Raw genomic sequence first — 20883 nt, 5'->3', positions numbered from 1 at the left:
TCATTTTAATTAAAGTTATAATCCTTATTAAAATTTCATTTAAGTTATTATTATCATTATCATAAAAAGATACAATTTTTATTTATAACTATTAATATTATTTTACTAAATAAATACTAGTTTAAAACTTATAATATAACTATGTTTATATTTTTATAATAAACATTGCTTATTTATTTAAAATATATCCTATAAATATATTTAATTCACTATTTTAAAATAACATATAATATAACGAGCATATTATTAGTTATACTACATATAAACGTGCTCAATTACAATTATAGATTTTAATATATAAGCTTGATATAGGTTCGTGAATCCAAGGACAACTCCACACTTGTTCAGTACCATCATACACATATTTACTACAAACTATCGTATCGTATCGTGAGTTTTCATAGCTCCCTTTTTATCTATATTTTTGGGCTGAGAATACATGCGCAACTTTTATAACTGTTTTACGTTTAGACACAAGTACTCAAACTTTTATGCTATATACGTGCTTTTGTCATGCTAAATCCCTGCCGTAATATCGCTAATTGCTGAGGTATAAGATGCAAGCTTAGTTATTGTGAGTAGAGCTACTGAGAGTGACATCTCTGTCCATTTGACCGTTGGTCTTTGGATACATAATAATGATTCAACGACACTGACAGTACAAGGTGTCACGGGGTAACTTTTGTTTAGTCGCGATATTAAAACAGCAACTCTTCCGATTGATATATTTGGTATTAATCAACTTTAAACTGAAATCTTGTGGTCTAATACTATACTGAACTATTGATTTATGATAAACCTATGAACTCACACAACCTCGTGTTGACTTTTTAAAGCATGTTTATTCTTAGGTACTTAAATATTTCTTCCGCTGTATATCTGCTGCTTTGATGATGATTGCTTGCTATGCTTGGAGTCTTCATTACATATCATATCAATCAAAGACATTTAATATTCTAAATACAATGTAATCTGAAATGTCCCGTTCTTATTGATTAAAAACGTTCCATATTAATTGATTTCGTTGCGAGGTTTTGACCTCTATATGAGACGTTTTTCAAAGACTGCATTCATTTTTAAAACAAACCATAACCTTTATTTCATAGATAAAGGTTATAAAAAGCTTTACGTAGATTATCAAATAATGATAATCTAAAATATCCTGTTTACACACGACCATTACATAATAGTTTACAATACAAATATGTTACAACAAAATAAGTTTCTTGAATGCAGTTTTTACACAATATCATACAAGCATGGACTCCAAATCTTGTCCTTATTTAAGTATGTGATAGCGGAAGCTCTTAATAATCACCTGAGAATAAACATGCTTAAAACGTCAACAAAAATGTTGGTGAGTTATAGGTTTAACCTATATATATCAAATCATAATAATAGACCACAAGATTTCATATTTCAATACACATCCCATACATAGAGATAAAAATCATTCATATGGTGAACAGCTGGTAACCGACATTAACAAGATGCATATATAAGAATATCCCCATCATTCCGGGACACCCTTCGGATATGATATAAATTTCGAAGTACTAAAGCATTCGGTACTTTAGATGGGGTTTGTTAGGCCCAATAGATCTATCTTTAGGATTCACGTCAATTAGGGTGTCTGTTCCCTAATTCTTAGATTACCAGACTTAATAAAAAGGGGCATATTCGATTTCGATAATTCAACCATAGAATGTAGTTTCACGTACTTGTGTCTATTTTGTAAATCATTTATAAAACCTGCATGTATTCTCATCCCAAAAATATTAGATTTTAAAAGTGGGACTATAACTCACTTTCACAGATTTTTACTTCGTCGGGAAGTAAGACTTGGCCACTGGTTGATTCACGAACCTATAACAATATATACATATATATCAAAGTATGTTCAAAATATATTTACAACACTTTTAATATATTTTGATGTTTTAAGTTTATTAAGTCAGCTGTCCTCGTTAGTAACCTACAACTAGTTGTCCACAGTTAGATGTACAGAAATAAATCGATAAATATTATCTTGAATCAATCCACGACCCAGTGTATACGTATCTCAGTATTGATCACAACTCAAACTATATATATTTTAGAATCAACCTCAACCCTGTATAGCTAACTCCAACATTCACATATAGAGTGTCTATGGTTGTTCCGAAATATATATAGATGTGTCAACATGATAGGTCGAAACATTGTATACGTGTCTATGGTATCTCAAGATTACATAATATACAATACAAGTTGATTAAGTTATGGTTGGAATAGATTTGTTACCAATTTTCACGTAGCTAAAATGAGAAAAATTATCCAATCTTGTTTTACCCATAACTTCTTCATTTTAAATCCGTTTTGAGTGAATCAAATTGCTATGGTTTCATATTGAACTCTATTTTATGAATCTAAACAGAAAAAGTATAGGTTTATAGTCGGAAAAATAAGTTACAAGTCGTTTTTGTAAAGGTAGTCATTTCAGTCGAAAGAACGACGTCTAGATGACCATTTTAGAAAACATACTTCCACTTTGAGTTTAACCATAATTTTTGGATATAGTTTCATGTTCATAATAAAAATCATTTTCTCAGAATAACAACTTTTAAATCAAAGTTTATCATAGTTTTTAATTAACTAACCCAAAACAGCCCGCGGTGTTACTACGACGGCGTAAATCCGGTTTTACGGTGTTTTTCGTGTTTCCAGGTTTTAAATCATTAAGTTAGCATATCATATAGATATAGAACATGTGTTTAGTTGATTTTAAAAGTCAAGTTAGAAGGATTAACTTTTTTTTGCGAACAAGTTTAGAATTAACTAAACTATGTTCTAGTGATTACAAGTTTAAACCTTCGAATAAGATAGCTTTATATGTATGAATCGAATGATGTTATGAACATCATTACTACCTTAAGTTCCTTGGATAAACCTAATGGAAAAGAGAAAAATGGATCTAGCTTCAACGGATCCTTGGATGGCTCGAAGTTCTTGAAGCAGAATCATGACACGAAAACAAGTTCAAGTAAGATCATCACTTGAAATAAGATTGTTATAGTTATAGAAATTGAACCAAAGTTTGAATATGATTATTACCTTATATTAGAATGATAACCTACTGTAAGAAACAAAGATTTCTTGAGGTTGGATGATCACCTTACAAGATTGGAAGTGAGCTAGCAAACTTGAAAGTATTCTAGATTTTATGTAACTAGAACTTGTAGAATATATGAAGAACACTTAGAACTTGAAGATAGAACTTGAGAGAGATCAATTAGATGAAGAAAATTGAAGAATGAAAGTGTTTGTAGGTGTTTTTGGTCGTTGGTGTATGGATTAGATATAAAGGATATGTAATTTTGTTTTCATGTAAATAAGTCATGAATGATTACTCATATTTTTGTAATTTTATGAGATATTTCATGCTAGTTGCCAAATGATGGTTCCCACATGTATTAGGTGACTCACATGGGCTGTTAATAGCTGATCATTGGAGTGTATATACCAATAGTACATACATCTAAAAGCTGTGTATTGTACGAGTACGAATACGGGTGCATACGAGTAGAATTGTTGATGAAACTGAACGAGGATATAATTGTAAGCATTTTTGTTAAGTAGAAGTATTTTGATAAGTGTATTGAAGTCTTTCAAAACTGTATAAATACATATTAAAACACTACATGTATATACATTTTAACTGAGTCGTTAAGTCATCGTTAGTCGTTACATGTAAGTGTTATTTTGAAACCTTTAGGTTAACGATCTTGTTAAATGTTGTTAATCCAATGTTTATAATATCAAATGAGATTTTAAATTATTATATTATCATGATATTAGCATGTATGAATATCTCTTAATATGATATATACATTAAATGTCTTTACAACGATAATCGTTACATATATGTCTCGTTTAAAAATCATTAAGTTAGTAGTCTTGTTTTTACATATGTAGTTCATTGTTAATATACTTAATGATATGTTTACTTATCATAGTATCATGTTAACTATATATATATCCATATATATGTCATCATATAGTTTTTACAAGTTTTAACGTTCGTGAATCACCGGTCAACTTGGGTGGTCAATTGTCTATATGAAACATATTTCAATTAATCAAGTCTTAACAAGTTTGATTGCTTAACATGTTGAAAACATTTAATCATGTAAATATCAATCTCAATTAATATATATAAACATGGAAAAGTTTGGGTCACTACAGTACCTACCCGTTAAATAAATTTCGTCCCGAAATTTTAAGCTGTTGAAGGTGTTGACGAATCTTCTGGAAATAGATGCGGGTATTTCTTTTTCATCTGATCTTCACGCTCCCAGGTGAACTCGGGTCCTCTACGAGCATTCCATCGAACCTTAACAATTTGTATCTTGTTTTGCTTAAGTCTTTTAACCTCACGATCCATTATTTCGACGGGTTCTTCGATGAATTGAAGTTTTTCATTGATTTGGATTTCTTCTAACGGAATAGTGAGATCTTCTTTAGCAAAACATTTCTTCAAATTCGAGACGTGGAAAGTGTTATGTACAGCCGCGAGTTGTTGAGGTAACTCAAGTCGGTAAGCTACTGGTCCGACACGATCAATAATCTTGAATGGTCCAATATACCTTGGATTTAATTTCCCTCGTTTACCAAATCGAACAACGCCTTTCCAAGGTGCAACTTTAAGCATGACCATCTCTCCAATTTCAAATTCTATATCTTTTCTTTTAATGTCAGCGTAGCTCTTTTGTCGACTTTGGGCGGTTTTCAACCGTTGTTGATTTTGGATGATCTTCTCGGTAGTTTCTTGTATAATCTCCGGACCCGTAATCTGTCTATCCCCCACTTCACTCCAACAAATTGGAGACCTGCACTTTCTACCATAAAGTGCTTCAAACGGTGCCATCTCAATGCTTGAATGGTAGCTGTTGTTGTAGGAAAACTCTGCTAACGGTAGATGTCGATCCTAACTGTTTCCGAAATCAATAACACATGCTCGTAGCATGTCTTCAAGCATTTGTATCGTCCTTTCGCTCTGCCCATCAGTTTGTGGATGATAGGCAGTACTCATGTCTAGACGAGTTCCTAATGCTTGCTGTAATGTCTGCCAGAATCTTGAAATAAATCTGCCATCCCTATCAGAGATAATAGAGATTGGTATTCCATGTCTGGAGACGACTTCCTTCAAATACAGTCGTGCTAACTTCTCCATCTTGTCATCTTCTCTTATTGGCAGGAAGTGTGCTGATTTGGTGAGACGGTCAACTATTACCCAAATAGTATCAAAACCACTTGCAGTCCTTGGCAATTTAGTGATGAAATCCATGGTAATGTTTTCCCATTTCCATTCCGGGATTTCGGGTTATTGAAGTAGACCTGATGGTTTCTGATGCTCAGCTTTAACCTTAGAACACGCCAAACATTCTCCTACGTATTTAGCAACATCGGCTTTCATACCCGGCCACCAAAAATGTTTCTTGAGATCCTTGTACATCTTCCCCATTCCAGGATGTATTGAGTATCTGGTTTTATGAGCTTCTCTAAGTACCATTTCTCTCATATCTCTAAATTTTGGTACCCAAATCCTTTCAGCCCTATACCGGGTTCCGTCTTCCCGAATATTAAGATGCTTCTCCGATCCTTTGGGTATTTCATCCTTTAAATTTCCCTTTTTTAAAACTCCTTGTTGCGCCTCCTTTATTTGAGTAGTAAGGTTATTATGAATCATTATATTCATAGATTTTACTCGAATGGGTTCTCTGTCCTTCCTGCTCAAGGCATCGGCTACCACATTTGCCTTCCCCGGGTGGTAACGAATCTCAAAGTCGTAATCATTCAATAATTCAATCCACCTACGCTGCCTCATATTCAGTTGTTTCTGATTAAATATGTGTTGAAGACTTTTGTGGTCGGTATATATAATACTTTTGACCCCATATAAGTAGTGCCTCCAAGTCTTTAATGTAAAAACAACCGCGCCTAATTCCAAATCATGCGTCGTATAATTTTGTTCGTGAATCTTCAATTGTCTAGACGCATAAGCAATCACCTTTGTTCATTGCATTAATACACAACCGAGACCTTGCTTTGATGCGTCACAATAAATCACAAAATCATCATTCCCTTCAGGCAATGACAATATAGGTGCCGTAGTTAGCTTTTTCTTCAATAACTGAAACGCTTTCTCTTGTTCATCATTCCATTCAAATTTCTTCCCTTTATGCGTTAATGCAGTCAAGGGTTTTGCTATTCTGGAAAAGTCTTGGATGAACCTTCTGTAGTAACCAGCTAGTCCTAAAAACTGGCGTATGTGTTTCGGAGTTTTCGGGGTTTCCCACTTTTCAACAGTTTCTATCTTTGCCGGATCCACCTTAATACCTTCTTTGTTCACTATGTGACCGAGGAATTGAACTTCTTCCAACCAAAATGCACACTTTGAAAACTTAGCGTACAATTCTTCCTTCCTCAATACTTCTAACACCTTTCTCAAATGTTCACCGTGTTCTTGGTCATTCTTTGAGTAAATAAGTATGTCATCAATGAAAACAATGACAAACTTCTCAAGGTATGGTCCACACACTCGGTTCATAAGGTCCATGAACACAGCTGGTGCATTAGTTAAACCAAACGGCATGACCATAAACTCGTAATGACTGTAACGTGTTCTGAAAGCAGTCTTTGGAATATCATCTTCTTTCACCCGCATTTGATGATACCCTGAATGTAAGTCAATCTTTGAATAAACAGACGAGCCTTGTAGTTGATCAAATAAGTCATCGATTCTCGGTAGTGGGTAGCGGTTCTTGATGGTAAGTTTGTTTAACTCTCGGTAGTCGATACACAACCTGAGTGTACCATCTTTCTTCTTGAGAAACAAAACAGGAGCTCCCCACGGTGATGTGCTTGGTCGAATGAAACCACGCTCTAAAATTTCTTGTAATTGGCTTTGCAGTTCTTTCATCTCGCTGGGTACGAGTCTGTAAGGAGCACGAGCTATTGGTGCAGCTCCTGGTACAAGATCTATTTGAAATTCAACGGATCGATGTGGGGGTAATCCCGGTAATTCTTTCGGAAATACATCGGGAAATTCTTTTGCAATGGGAACATCATTGATGCACTTTTCTTCAGTTTGTACTTTCTCGACATGTGCTAGAACAGCATAGCAACCTTTTCTTATTAGTTTTTGTGCCTTCAAATTACTAATAAGATGTAGCTTCGTGTTGCCCTTTTCTTCGTACACCATTAAGGGTTTTCCTTTTTCTCGTATAATGCGAATTGCATTTTTGTAACAAACGATCTCTGCTTTCACTTCTTTCAACCTGTCCATACCGATTATCACATCAAAACTCCCTAACTCTACTGGTATCAAATCAATCTTAAATGTTTCGCTAACCAGTTTAATTTCTCGATTCCGACATATATTATCTGCTGAAATTAATTTACCATTTGCTAATTCGAGTAAAAATTTACTATCCAAAGGCGTCAATGGACAACTTAATTTAGCACAAAAATCTCTACTCATATAGCTTCTATCCGCACCCGAATCAAATAAAACGTAAGCAGATTTATTGTCAATAAGAAACGTACCCATAACAAGCTCCGGGTCTTCCTGTGCCTCTGCCGCATTAATATTGAAAACTCTTCCGCGGCCTTGTCCATTCGTGTTCTCCTGGTTTGGGCAATTTCTAATAATGTGGCCCGGTTTTCCACATTTATAACAAACTACATTGTCATAACTTGCTCCGACACTACTTGCTCCGCCATTACTCATTCCGACACCATTTGTTCCTTTCGTTCTATTAACCCCTGGTCCGTAGACCTCACACTTCGCCGCGCTATGACCATTTCTTTTACACTTGTTGCAAAATTTGGTGCAGAACCCCGAGTGATACTTTTCACACCTTTGGCATAGCTGCTTCTGATTGTTGTTGTTGTGGCGGTTATTATTGTTGTTGGGATGATTTTTGTAGTTGCTGTTGTTGTTGTTGTTGTTGTTGGGCCATTTGTTGTAGTTGCGATTGATGTTGCGATTGTTGGGATAATTGTTGCGATTATTGTTGTAATTGCTGTTGTTGTTGTATTGGTGATTCTTATCACCGTTTTCCTCCCACTTTCTTTTGACTTGCTTCACATTGGCCTCTTCAGCAGTCTGTTCTTTAATTCTTTCTTCAATCTGGTTCACTAGTTTGTGAGCCATTCTACATGCCTGTTGTATGGTGGCGGGCTCGTGTGAACTTATATTTTCTTGGATTCTTTCCGGTAATCCTTTCACAAACGCTTCGATCTTCTCTTCCTCATCTTCGAATGCTCCCGGACACAATAGGCACAATTCTGTGAATCGTCTTTCGTACGTGGTAATATCAAATCCTTGGGTTCGTAACCCTCTAAGTTCTGTCTTGAGCTTATTGACCTCGGTTCTGGGACGGTACTTCTCGTTCATCAATGCTTGAATGCTGACCACGGTAGTGCGTACGCATCGTCTTGTCCCACTTGCTCTAGATAGGTATTCCACCATGTTAACGCAGAACCTGTGAAGGTATGCGTAGCGTACTTCACTTTGTCCTCTTCAGTACACTTACTTATGGCAAACACCGATTTGACTTTTTCGGTCCACCATTTCAATCCGATCGGTCCTTCGGTTCCATCAAATTCCAAAGGTTTGCAGGCAGTGAATTCTTTGTAGGTGCATCCTACACGATTTCCTGTACTGCTAGATCCAAGGTTATTGTTGGTATGTAGCGCAGCCTGTACTGCGACTATGTTTGAAGCTAGAAAAGTACGGAATTCCTCTTCATTCATATTCACGGTGTGTCAAGTAGTCGGTGCCATTTCCTTCAAAATAGTAAAATGGAATAAGTTAATCATACAGAATATTAAGAGTAGTTAATAGTATTTCGTAGCATAATATGAACTCATTTATAAAAGCTTTTTCTTCATATTAGCGTTTTATAAGTTTAAATTCGGGTAGTACCTACCCGTTAAGTTCATACTTAGTAGCTAATATACAATTCAACTACTACAATTCTATATGAAAAACTGATTATAATAATATTTCGCGTTCAAACTTTTACACAATATTTTACAAACTTACAATACCGCTTATTTTACATATAGCATGAAATATAGCACACAATAAATTTGATACAAGATGGTTGTGAAGATAATTCTAGCTAGTACACAAGTCGTTTAGCAAAGGCAATAAAGACACGTAATTCATACGTCCAGAAACAAGTCATGCATTCTGGTTTTACTAGGATTACTTCCCATCCTTGGTCTTGTGGAACATAACCGTTATGGCCGTTGATAAGACAACGTGTTGTAACGTCGTCAAAGGGACGAGGGTTACGTAATGTCCAACAGTCCCGTAACAATCTAAAAACCTCATTTCTTACCCCAATTACCGACTCCGTCACTTGTGGAAACGTTTTGTTTAATAGTTGTAGCCCGATGTTCTTGTTCTCACTTTGGTGAGAAGCGAACATTACTAATCCGTAAGCATAACATGCTTCTTTATGTTTCATGTTAGCCGCTTTTTCTAAATCACGAAGTCCAATATTCGGATATATTGAGTCAAGATAATTTCTTAACCCATTGCGTAAAATAGCATTTGGGTTCCCCGCAATATATGCATCAAAGTAAACACATCGTAACTTATGGATTTCCCAATGTGATATCCCCCATCTTTCGAACGAAAGCCTTTTATAAACCAAGGCATTCTTAGAACGTTCTTCGAATGTCTTACAAACTGATCTCGCCTTAAATAGTTGTGCCGAAGAATTCTGACCGACTCTAGACAAGATTTCATCAATCATGTCTCCGGGTAGGTCTCTTAAAATATTGGGTTGTCTATCCATTTTGTGTTTTTATACTATAAAATAGACAAGAGTTAGATTCATAAAAAAAAAAATACTTATTAATACAAGCAATTTTTACATATATCATAAAGTATAAGCACACTATATTACATATATTACACCACACGAATACAACTATCTTATTCCGACTCGCTTGTTTCTTCTTCTGCGGTTTTGGTTCATTTTGCCAAGTTTCTAGGGATATATGATGTTCCCCTAATACGAGCCGTCGTTTTCCACATTGGTTTAGAAAAACCTGGTGGTTTAGAGGTTCCCGGGTCATTGTTACAACTTAAGGACTTCGGGGGTTGACGATACATATAAAGTTCATCGAGGTTGGAATTAGATTTCTCTATTTTTATGCCCTTTCCCTTATTATTTTCTTTTGCCTTTTTAAATTCAGTTGGGGTAATTTCTATAACATCATCGGAATTCTCGTCGGAATCCGATTCATCGGAGAATTGGTAATCCTCCCAATATTTTGCTTCCTTGGCGGAAACACCATTGACCATAATTAACCTTGGCCGGTTGGTTGAGGATTTTCTTTTACTTAACCGTTTTATTATTTCCCCCACCGGTTCTATTTCTTCATCCGGTTCCGATTCTTCTTCCGGTTCCGATTCTTCTTTCGGTTCCGACTCTTCTTCCGGTTCCTCTTCGGGAACTTGTGAATCAGTCCACGAATCATTCCAATTTACATTTGACTCTTCATTATTATTAGGTGAGTCAATGGGACTTGTTCTAGAGGTAGACATCTATCACATAATATCAAACGCGTTAAGAGATTAATTGAAAGGACCCGTTCATATACATTATAAACGATTCACAATAGTTGATTACATCGCGAGGTATTTGACCTCTATATGATACATATTACAAACATTGCATTCGTTTTTAAAACACAAACTTTCTTTACATCGAAAATTGACAGGCATGCATACCATTTCATAATATCCACTATCCAATTATAAATTAACTTAATAGTAATCTTTGATGAACTCAATGACTCGAATGCAACGTTCTTCGAAATATGCCATGAAATACTCCAAGTAATATCTTTAAAACAAGCAAATGCACAGCGGAAGATTTCTTTTATACCTGAGAATAAACATGCTTTAAAGTGTCAACCAAAAGGTTGGTGAGTTCATTAGTTTATCATAATCATTCATTTCCATCATTTTAATAGACCACAAGAATTTCATTTCCAGTTCTCATAAATATACGTCCCATGCATAGAGACAAAAATAATCATTCATATGGATTGAACACCTGGTAACCGACATTAACAATATGCATATAAGAATATCCCCATCATTCCGGGATTCTCCTTCGGACATGATATAAATTTCGAAGTACTAAAGCATCCGGTACTTTGGATGGGGTTTGTTAGGCCCAATAGATCTATCTTTAGGATTCGCGTCAATTAGGGTGTCTGTTCCCTAATTCTTAGATTACCAGACTTAATAAAAAGGGGCATATTCGATTTCGATAATTCAACCATAGAATGTAGTTTCACGTACTTGTGTCTATTTTGTAAATCATTTATAAAAATTGCGAATGTATTCTCAGCCCAAAAATATAAAGGGTAAATAGGCAAATGAAACTCACCATACTGTATTTCGTAGTAAAAATACATATAACGTCATTGAACAAGTGCAAGGTTGGCCTCGGATTCACGAACCTAAATTAATTATGTATATATATGTGCTGGTCAATATTTGTCTAACAAATTAGGTCAAGTCATAGTGTACCACAATCCTAATGCTCGAGACTAATATGCAAAGATCAACAAAAGTTAATTTGACTCAAAATGATTTCCAAAATTTATACATGATTATTATATAGTTTAAATATCGTCGTTTTATATTTTTAAATATTTTTAAAAGATTTAATAGAGTAAATAATATAATTCATTTATTAATAAATAAAATTTTATATAAAAATATACTTTTATATATCTTAAGTAATAAAATTTATAAAGTTAATTTAAAAAAATATTAGGATAAGTTTTATTAAGGTAATTATATTATTTGTATTACATATTTATTTGATAAAATAACATTGATAATAATAATAAGTAAAAGTTGTATTATTTTGCAATAATAATTATTATTATTCTTTTAAAAATATCAATATTTATATTTACTAATAATGATATTATAATAAAACGATAATTCTAATTATGATAACTTTAATATTTAAGATACTTTTTAATATTAACTTTAAAATAATAATTCTATTTAAAATGATAATAATAATGATATTTTATAATAACAATGACATTTCTATTAAAATGATATTTTTTGTTAAAATGATAGTTTTAATACTAACGATACTTTTAATAATAATAATAATGATAAAAATAATAAGAATGATAATTTTATCTAGATCAATATCTTCTAATATTTTAATTTCATCATGATACTCATACTCATTATTTCCTAATCGTTTCATTTAATAGCTTTTAATCGTCTTTTATATTGTGTTTATAATACTAATAATAATAATACTAAAAAGAATTAGGTGTTACTAATATTAGTTTTAATTACAATAATACTAATAATGATAATTACTATGATATTATTAATAATACTAATAACTATTTTAATGATAATAATAATAATAATAACAATAACAATAACCATTTTTAAATAGTGATATATATAATAATAATAATAATAATAATAATAATAATAATAATAATAATAATAATAATAATAATAATAATAATAATAATACTAATTATAACTTTAACGATGATAACAATAGTAATAATAATAAAAATAACAATTTTTAATGATAATTCCTTTTATTAATAATGATAATAATAAGATAAAACTAGAACGACGATAATAACGACGATAATAATAATCATTTTTATAAAAATTTAATTGACTATAACTTCTAATCCGTTCATCGAACCCATTCGATATCTAAATGAAAAGTTCTCAATTTTTCGCTAGCCTTCCAAGGACATGCATATCTTATACCTTATCTCAACCGCAAGTGTAACTAATTCAGGATTCAACATAACCTATCTAAGGGCAATATCAAAAGTACAAGCATGCATAATCCTATATTCTCGAGCACTAGTCAGAGATACACTATTAATATGTAAAAATAATTTACGAGTACTCACGTATCAATATTGAGATTCAATATTGCAGGAAAGGTACGTAGACGCAACGGAGACGATAAACACTAGATTGACCTCACAAGCATACCCATGAACCATACCCATCACCTCCATAGCTATAACCCATGTTTTCCTTAGCTCTATCCCGCTCGAAAAATCCATTTTGAAATAATACGCTCATGACCTCGTCGTAGTATTTTATGTATACTAATAATATCTTGAAATAATACTGAGTAAATATATATATGTAAGTCGATTGAGAGAGTTTAGAGAAATATATTTCAAGTTTCTATGAAATAATGAAACCTGTTGAATTCTATTTATAATATATTTTTGAATTATTAAAGTGAATTATTAAAGTATGAATTATTAAAGTGAATTATTAAAGTATGAATTATTAAAGTGAATTATTAAAGTATGAATTATTAAAGTGAATTATTAAAGTATGAATTATTAAAGTGAATTATTAAAGTATGAATTATTAAAGTAAATTATTAAAGTTAAAGTAAAGTAAAAGTAAAGTAAAGGTAAAGTTAAAGTATAGTAAAAGTATAAAACTATGTACGTATAATACGCGTATAAATATATATAAAATTAATTTAAATCATTATTTATATTTAATAAAATAAAATATAAATATCGTTATCTTTATCATACTGGTTAAGTAATGAGTTGTCAAAAGTGGTTCTAGATATTTATAAAAGTTATATACGTTTTAATAATAAAGTTCTTTTTAAACTAAAAACGTTTTTGTACGTTTGAAAATAAATCAAATAAATATGATAATTTTGTTTTCCAAAACTAAATATATTTAAGAATCATTTTGTTAAAAGGTTAAAATAATGGAAATCGTTATATCATAAAACGTTTTAGAAAAGTAGAATCATATATATTCATAATAGGTTTCAAGTTTTTAAATTACGGTCTGTTGGTGAAGCATGGGATAAAGTCCAAAGGTTAAATAAACGTATGAAAAATGTCGAGTTACTTAACTTGTCGATATCCAACATCTAAGTTATTTACACTCCACGTTCTTACTTATAAATCACTTTACCATTTTCCGAATGTTGTTAAAAAGAATAGATTTCTTAAATCACAGTGGACCTCATAACATAGACCCGTAATCATATCACAATGTATCTGATAAATCAATCATTTGATATTATCTTCTAATTCCATCGATAAACATATTGAAACAAATGCGTTCGTGTAAAGTAATATACGTTTAATACTTTATTAATATTCTCAAGTTATATTACATATATATATGTATATATACATATATATACATATCTATTTATATATAACGGTTCATGAATCGTCGGAATTTGGTCGAGGTTATAATGAATGTATGAACACAGTTTAAAATTTTTGAGATTTAACTTAACAAACTTTGCTTATCGTGTCGGAATAATATAAAGATAAAGTTTAAATTTGATTGGAAATTTCTGGGTTGTCACAGTACCTACCCGTTAAAGAAATTTCGTCCCGAAATTTGAATGGAATGGTCATGGCTGACAATAAGTATGTTTTCATGACGTATACGAGTTGAAAATTAGAGTTTTACTATCATCAAGTAATATAGATAAAGCAATTTGATTTTTGTGAAGGGTACGAGTGAAGTTATCACAAAAGAATGAAATGAGTAAATGCACGTTCTTTTTAACCAATGACATAGTCACGGTTGATTTTTGAAATTCAAGGAATTTAGAGAAAATCTTCGTAATAAGATTTGGTTCTTCAAAAATTAAGGAAGTTAAGATCAGCTTTGATTAAATGCGATAATATGTTTTGATTGCTCTGTCGGATATTTTACTATATATCCACCCCATTCGTTTCCTTATTTCCACAACTCACACCTTTTATTCACTAATATGCTCCATCCAGTTCTGATTCTTGATATACTCCTAACTTTCATATCTGTCATTCTTTTCTTTCATCTGCCACCGGAAGAATCTATTTACTTTTACTATACTCTTAGTTTTATAGTGTTTTTAGTTCTCCCATGTCTTTATATTGCTATATGCATCGATATATATGGTTTATAATTTCTGGGTCGTCGTTGGGCTTTATATCCTCCTTTATATTTCGAAGTCCATGCTTCTGTCTTCTATAATTATTGTCATCCACAGTTAATGCTCCCTTCTATTTGCTGCGATTTATACTCCTATTTCTATTTCGGAGCTTCATTCTTTCGTTTCCTCTTCTTGAGATTAATCACCGTATGTAATGGTCCAGAATTAGTAGATATGAATTTCTGAATGAACATAGTTAATGTTCTAAGAAGGAAATTGTAATGGCACGATCTTGATTTGTTAAATTACCAGAATACCCTAGAAAAGACCGAATCATCAAGAAATATTTTCTTGATATTTTAGAGATTAAATAGAATATAGGAGTCGTGTAACATGGCACATGATGACGTTATGATCTGTGAATCATCACGTTCCATTTAGAAACTCAGCATGAATTACTGTAATATAATCACGTTGATCAAGTGTCATTATATTATACTAACTCATGCTTCAGCTCCCAACACTACTTCAAAAAAAAAAAAATATTCCTATTTTAAACTCGAATGTTTCAGAATTTAGAAACTAAAATAGTTTCTTTTATGATGTAATACAGATAGCGCGAAGAGGTAAATGATTTCGGATAAGAATAATTAAGAAAATATCTTCAGAAATATGGAGGATATTTATAATGAAAGATATGATGATATCTTAGAATTTCTAATAACAGAGGATGATGAAGAATATTGTCCGCAGGGGTTTAGAGTCAAGAGCAAGGTATTCCTTTAATGACTTCAGCAGGTACTGAATCATTTAGATTCTTTGAAGGCACGTTTCGCCCTTGTGATTTGTCCACAGCCTCTTTCATACTTTGCTCAATCCGTTTTCCAGTTCCAAAACTTCTCTTTTTCTGAGTTTTGCCAATACACTATTCTTTATCATCAAACTTTTTACTGTTAAGATCGTTTACAGTTGTTGCTGCTTCGTCAGCATTTCAAGAACTAGTTCACAGTTCAAGGTGTTTTTCAGAAACTTCACATTCAAAGTATGTAAGTCCAGGAGATAGACGTTGTACGTACACATATAACTGTTGGCGTAGACATGCTGCGAGATTTCAAATTAATGATTGCTAATTCCCGATGATTCGTATGGCAATTCTTGTTACAAGATGCGAATGAGTAAATGGTGGGGTTTCAATGAATAACTATAATGACTTTTTGGAGAGGTTAAAGTCAAAGGGTAATGAAGTTGTTGGTACATCTGCTAATAATGTGGTGGGATGTAAAAGGTTCCCTGGTAACGATGGTGTATATCTCAAGGTTATAATAAGGTTAGTCTGACTGAAAAGTCGAAGTTGACTTGTTGGAGCTGTGACAAAATTGGCTACTTTGAAAAGGAATTGCAAAGTTATTTTTGCTAATAAATGCCAAAGAATCTGACACAGATATGTGTGGAATTATGACTTTGGTTTCGAGTGCTTTTTAAGTACCTAACTGTGGGTAATATGTGGTTGGATCATCATCTCGATTGCTCATTATTTGAAGTGTCTTCAGATATTTTCGAAGGGTTTGAACACAGATTGTAATCGTTAATATACATTTGATGTTCTAACACAGTTTTGAAGTCAAAGTATAGCTTTGAAAGATGTAGGAATCTAAAAGTGATGATACCGGTTATATCTCGAATTGAATTCTGAGGTTTCAAAATCAAAATTTGTAATTGGGTTTGAATGAGTATGGTTGTTTTGATCTCTATGAAAGAATGTATATTATTGTGAAAGTAGGAAGTATAGTTGATAATTTGCTTGATCAGATTCGAAGAATGTAACATATTAATTGTGAATATATATATCTCTCGGGTATTACCTACCCGTTAAAAAATTTCACAATTAATATTTTGTACATAAGAATTTTATTACAGTCTTTGTGAAAATATATATGTATATATTCTCCTCAGACATAACATAAATTTTAATGAGTTAATACTAAATTAAACTCATTCGATTTACGGTTGAAACTAGAATTGAATAATCCCTTGAAGGCTTTAGAGATTACATAAGTATTTCTTCAATAATATTGAAATTACGAGTCAATACTTCGTTATTTGTTGAGGCGTGATGTTGATTTTTGTTAAATTCTTGTGAACTTCGCAAAGTACGAGTGATGGTATCTGAGAAGTTTCGGTTACATCGATGATGAAAGTGTAAAATCAAATATATACTTGATTGATTATGAATTGGAATTTGTTGAATTGAGACAGAGATTGTAGTTAACGATGGTTAAGTTGCGGGTGAAGGACGTACATTATTGCATATTTGTAAGATGAATTAACCGAGTAGTTAAGATTCACACACAATAGCTTAGCACGGAAAGATTTATTTTTATTTCAAAATATGTATATATAAAATATACATATAATTTCTTCAGAGGGAATGAGTTAACTCTTCATAACTCCTTGATACAATATACGCGTTATTGATTCGTAATGATGTCCACAGTGATTCTTGAACTGACGGAGTTTGTGATGTTATAGGTGTTGTTGATTCTGATGTTGACTGTACTGACGATGCTGGTGACGCTGACGGTACTGTTGATGCTGTTGGTAAAACAAGTTTAGCTTGTTAATCATACACCATTTTTGTCAGGGTTTCTACTCTTCCTTCTATCATTTTGGTTCGCTTAACTAATTTATGGTTAGGGCTAGATTAGATAATCTCTAAGATTTTAGAGATTACATAATCTCAGTGGAATATTTCTCCAATGAAGTTATGAATTAATACATCGTCAGTTATTGTTGCTGGTATTCCTTGATATCTATGGTGCGTATGATGTTGATGCTCGTGGGACAGATTGTGAAGTTGAGGTTTACGACGCGGTTGTGGTTGGAGATGGTAATGGTACTGTTGGCGTTGATGATGGTGGTACTGGTTATGCTGCTGGTGTTGCTGCTGGTGCTGCTGCTGGTGTTTGTAATTTTTGCACCATATTCTCCAAAGCCACTACCCGAGCGCGAAGCTCGTTGACTTCTTCTATTACACCGGGGTGATTGTCGGTTCGGACGAGCGGATAAATAAAATCTAGAATTTGATGGAGTATATAATCGTGACGAGATACTCTGGAAATGAGAGAGAAAATGGTGTTTCGGACAGGTTCGCCGGTAAGTGCTTCAGGTTCTTCGTCAAGAGGGCAATGTGGTGGATGAAAAGGATCGCCTTCTTCTTGTCTCCAATGATTGAGGAGACTACGAACCCATCCCCAATTCATCCAGAATAGATGATGACTGATTGGTTGATCCATTCCGGTCACACTGCTTTCGGAGCTTGAGTGAGATTCCATTTCAGAATCCGAGTGACTTGAACTGATGACAACTTCCATTTCGTACGATTGGATAAAGGATTTTTCGATATAAAATGATTTTCCGGCTATCGGGTGGTATTCTATTTACATAGGATATCCATATATGTATATAGATCAAAAGATTTCGTAGATTACGGAGGAATTTATGGAATATGTCAGGCAAAGTTTACAGTAATAGATACGATAAGATATGATTTAGCAGGTACGATAAGATATGAATTTTGTCTATACGCTACTCATGCAATTAATGTAGCAAGACGTGTCTAGACTAATAATGATAAGTAGGTAATTTCCTAAGGATGATAAGCAGATGATTTCCGACTAGAAATGATAAGCAAAACTTTTGACATGCAGACACGGTCGAAGTCCAGACTCACTAATGCATCCTAACGACTTATCAGTTAGACACACTAATGCAGACCTGGTTCGCTAAGACCACCGCTCTGATACCAACTGAAAGGACCCGTTCATATACATTATAAACGATTCACAATAGTTGATTACATCGCGAGGTATTTGACCTCTATATGATACATATTACAAACATTGCATTCGTTTTTAAAACACAAACTTTCTTTACATCGAAAATTGACAGGCATGCATACCATTTCATAATATCCACTATCCAATTATAAATTAACTTAATAGTAATCTTTGATGAACTCAATGACTCGAATGCAACGTTCTTCGAAATATGCCATGAAATACTCCAAGTAATATCTTTAAAACAAGCAAATGCACAGCGGAAGATTTCTTTTATACCTGAGAATAAACATGCTTTAAAGTGTCAACCAAAAGGTTGGTGAGTTCATTAGTTTATCATAATCATTCATTTCCATCATTTTAATAGACCACAAGAATTTCATTTCCAGTTCTCATAAATATACGTCCCATGCATAGAGACAAAAATAATCATTCATATGGATTGAACACCTGGTAACCGACATTAACAATATGCATATAAGAATATCCCCATCATTCCGGGATTCTCCTTCGGACATGATATAAATTTCGAAGTACTAAAGCATCCGGTACTTTGGATGGGGTTTGTTAGGCCCAATAGATCTATCTTTAGGATTCGCGTCAATTAGGGTGTCTGTTCCCTAATTCTTAGATTACCAGACTTAATAAAAAGGGGCATATTCGATTTCGATAATTCAACCATAGAATGTAGTTTCACGTACTTGTGTCTATTTTGTAAATCATTTATAAAAATTGCGCATGTATTCTCAGCCCAAAAATATAAAGGGTAAATAGGCAAATGAAACTCACCATACTGTATTTCGTAGTAAAAATACATATAACGTCATTGAACAAGTGCAAGGTTGGCCTCGGATTCACGAACCTAAATTAATTATGTATATATATGTGCTGGTCAATATTTGTCTAACAAATTAGGTCAAGTCATAGTGTACCACAATCCTAATGCTCGAGACTAATATGCAAAGATCAACAAAAGTTAATTTGACTCAAAATGATTTCCAAAATTTATACATGATTATTATATAGTTTAAATATCGTCGTTTTATATTTTTAAATATTTTTAAAAGATTTAATAGAGTAAATAATATAATTCATTTATTAATAAATAAAATTTTATATAAAAATATACTTTTATATATCTTAAGTAATAAAATTTATAAAGTTAATTTAAAAAAATATTAGGATAAGTTTTATTAAGGTAATTATATTATTTGTATTACATATTTATTTGATAAAATAACATTGATAATAATAATAAGTAAAAGTTGTATTATTTTGCAATAATAATTATTATTATTCTTTTAAAAATATCAATATTTATATTTACTAATAATGATATTATAATAAAACGATAATTCTAATTATGATAACTTTAATATTTAAGATACTTTTTAATATTAACTTTAAAATAATAATTCTATTTAAAATGATAATAATAATGATATTTTATAATAACAATGACATTTCTATTAAAATGATATTTTTTGTTAAAATGATAGTTTTAATACTAACGATACTTTTAATAATAATAATAATGATAAAAATAATAAGAATGATAATTTTATCTAGATCAATATCTTCTAATATTTTAATTTCATCATGATACTCATACTCATTATTTCCTAATCGTTTCATTTAATAGCTTTTAATCGTCTTTTATATTGTGTTTATAATACTAATAATAATAATACTAAAAAGAATTAGGTGTTACTAATATTAGTTTTAATTACAATAATACTAATAATGATAATTACTATGATATTATTAATAATACTAATAACTATTTTAATGATAATAATAATAATAATAACAATAACAATAACCATTTTTAAATAGTGATATATATAATAATAATAATAATAATAATAATAATAATAATAATAATAATAATAATAATAATAATAATAATAATAATAATAATAATAATAATACTAATTATAACTTTAACGATGATAACAATAGTAATAATAATAAAAATAACAATTTTTAATGATAATTCCTTTTATTAATAATGATAATAATAAGATAAAACTAGAACGACG

The sequence above is a fragment of the Rutidosis leptorrhynchoides genome, chromosome 4 (assembly GCF_046630445.1).
Source record: "Rutidosis leptorrhynchoides isolate AG116_Rl617_1_P2 chromosome 4, CSIRO_AGI_Rlap_v1, whole genome shotgun sequence".
NCBI classification, from domain to species: Eukaryota; Viridiplantae; Streptophyta; class Magnoliopsida; order Asterales; family Asteraceae; genus Rutidosis; species Rutidosis leptorrhynchoides.
The sequence above is the reverse complement of the archived record's forward strand: the minus strand, read 5'-3'. Positions refer to the sequence as shown.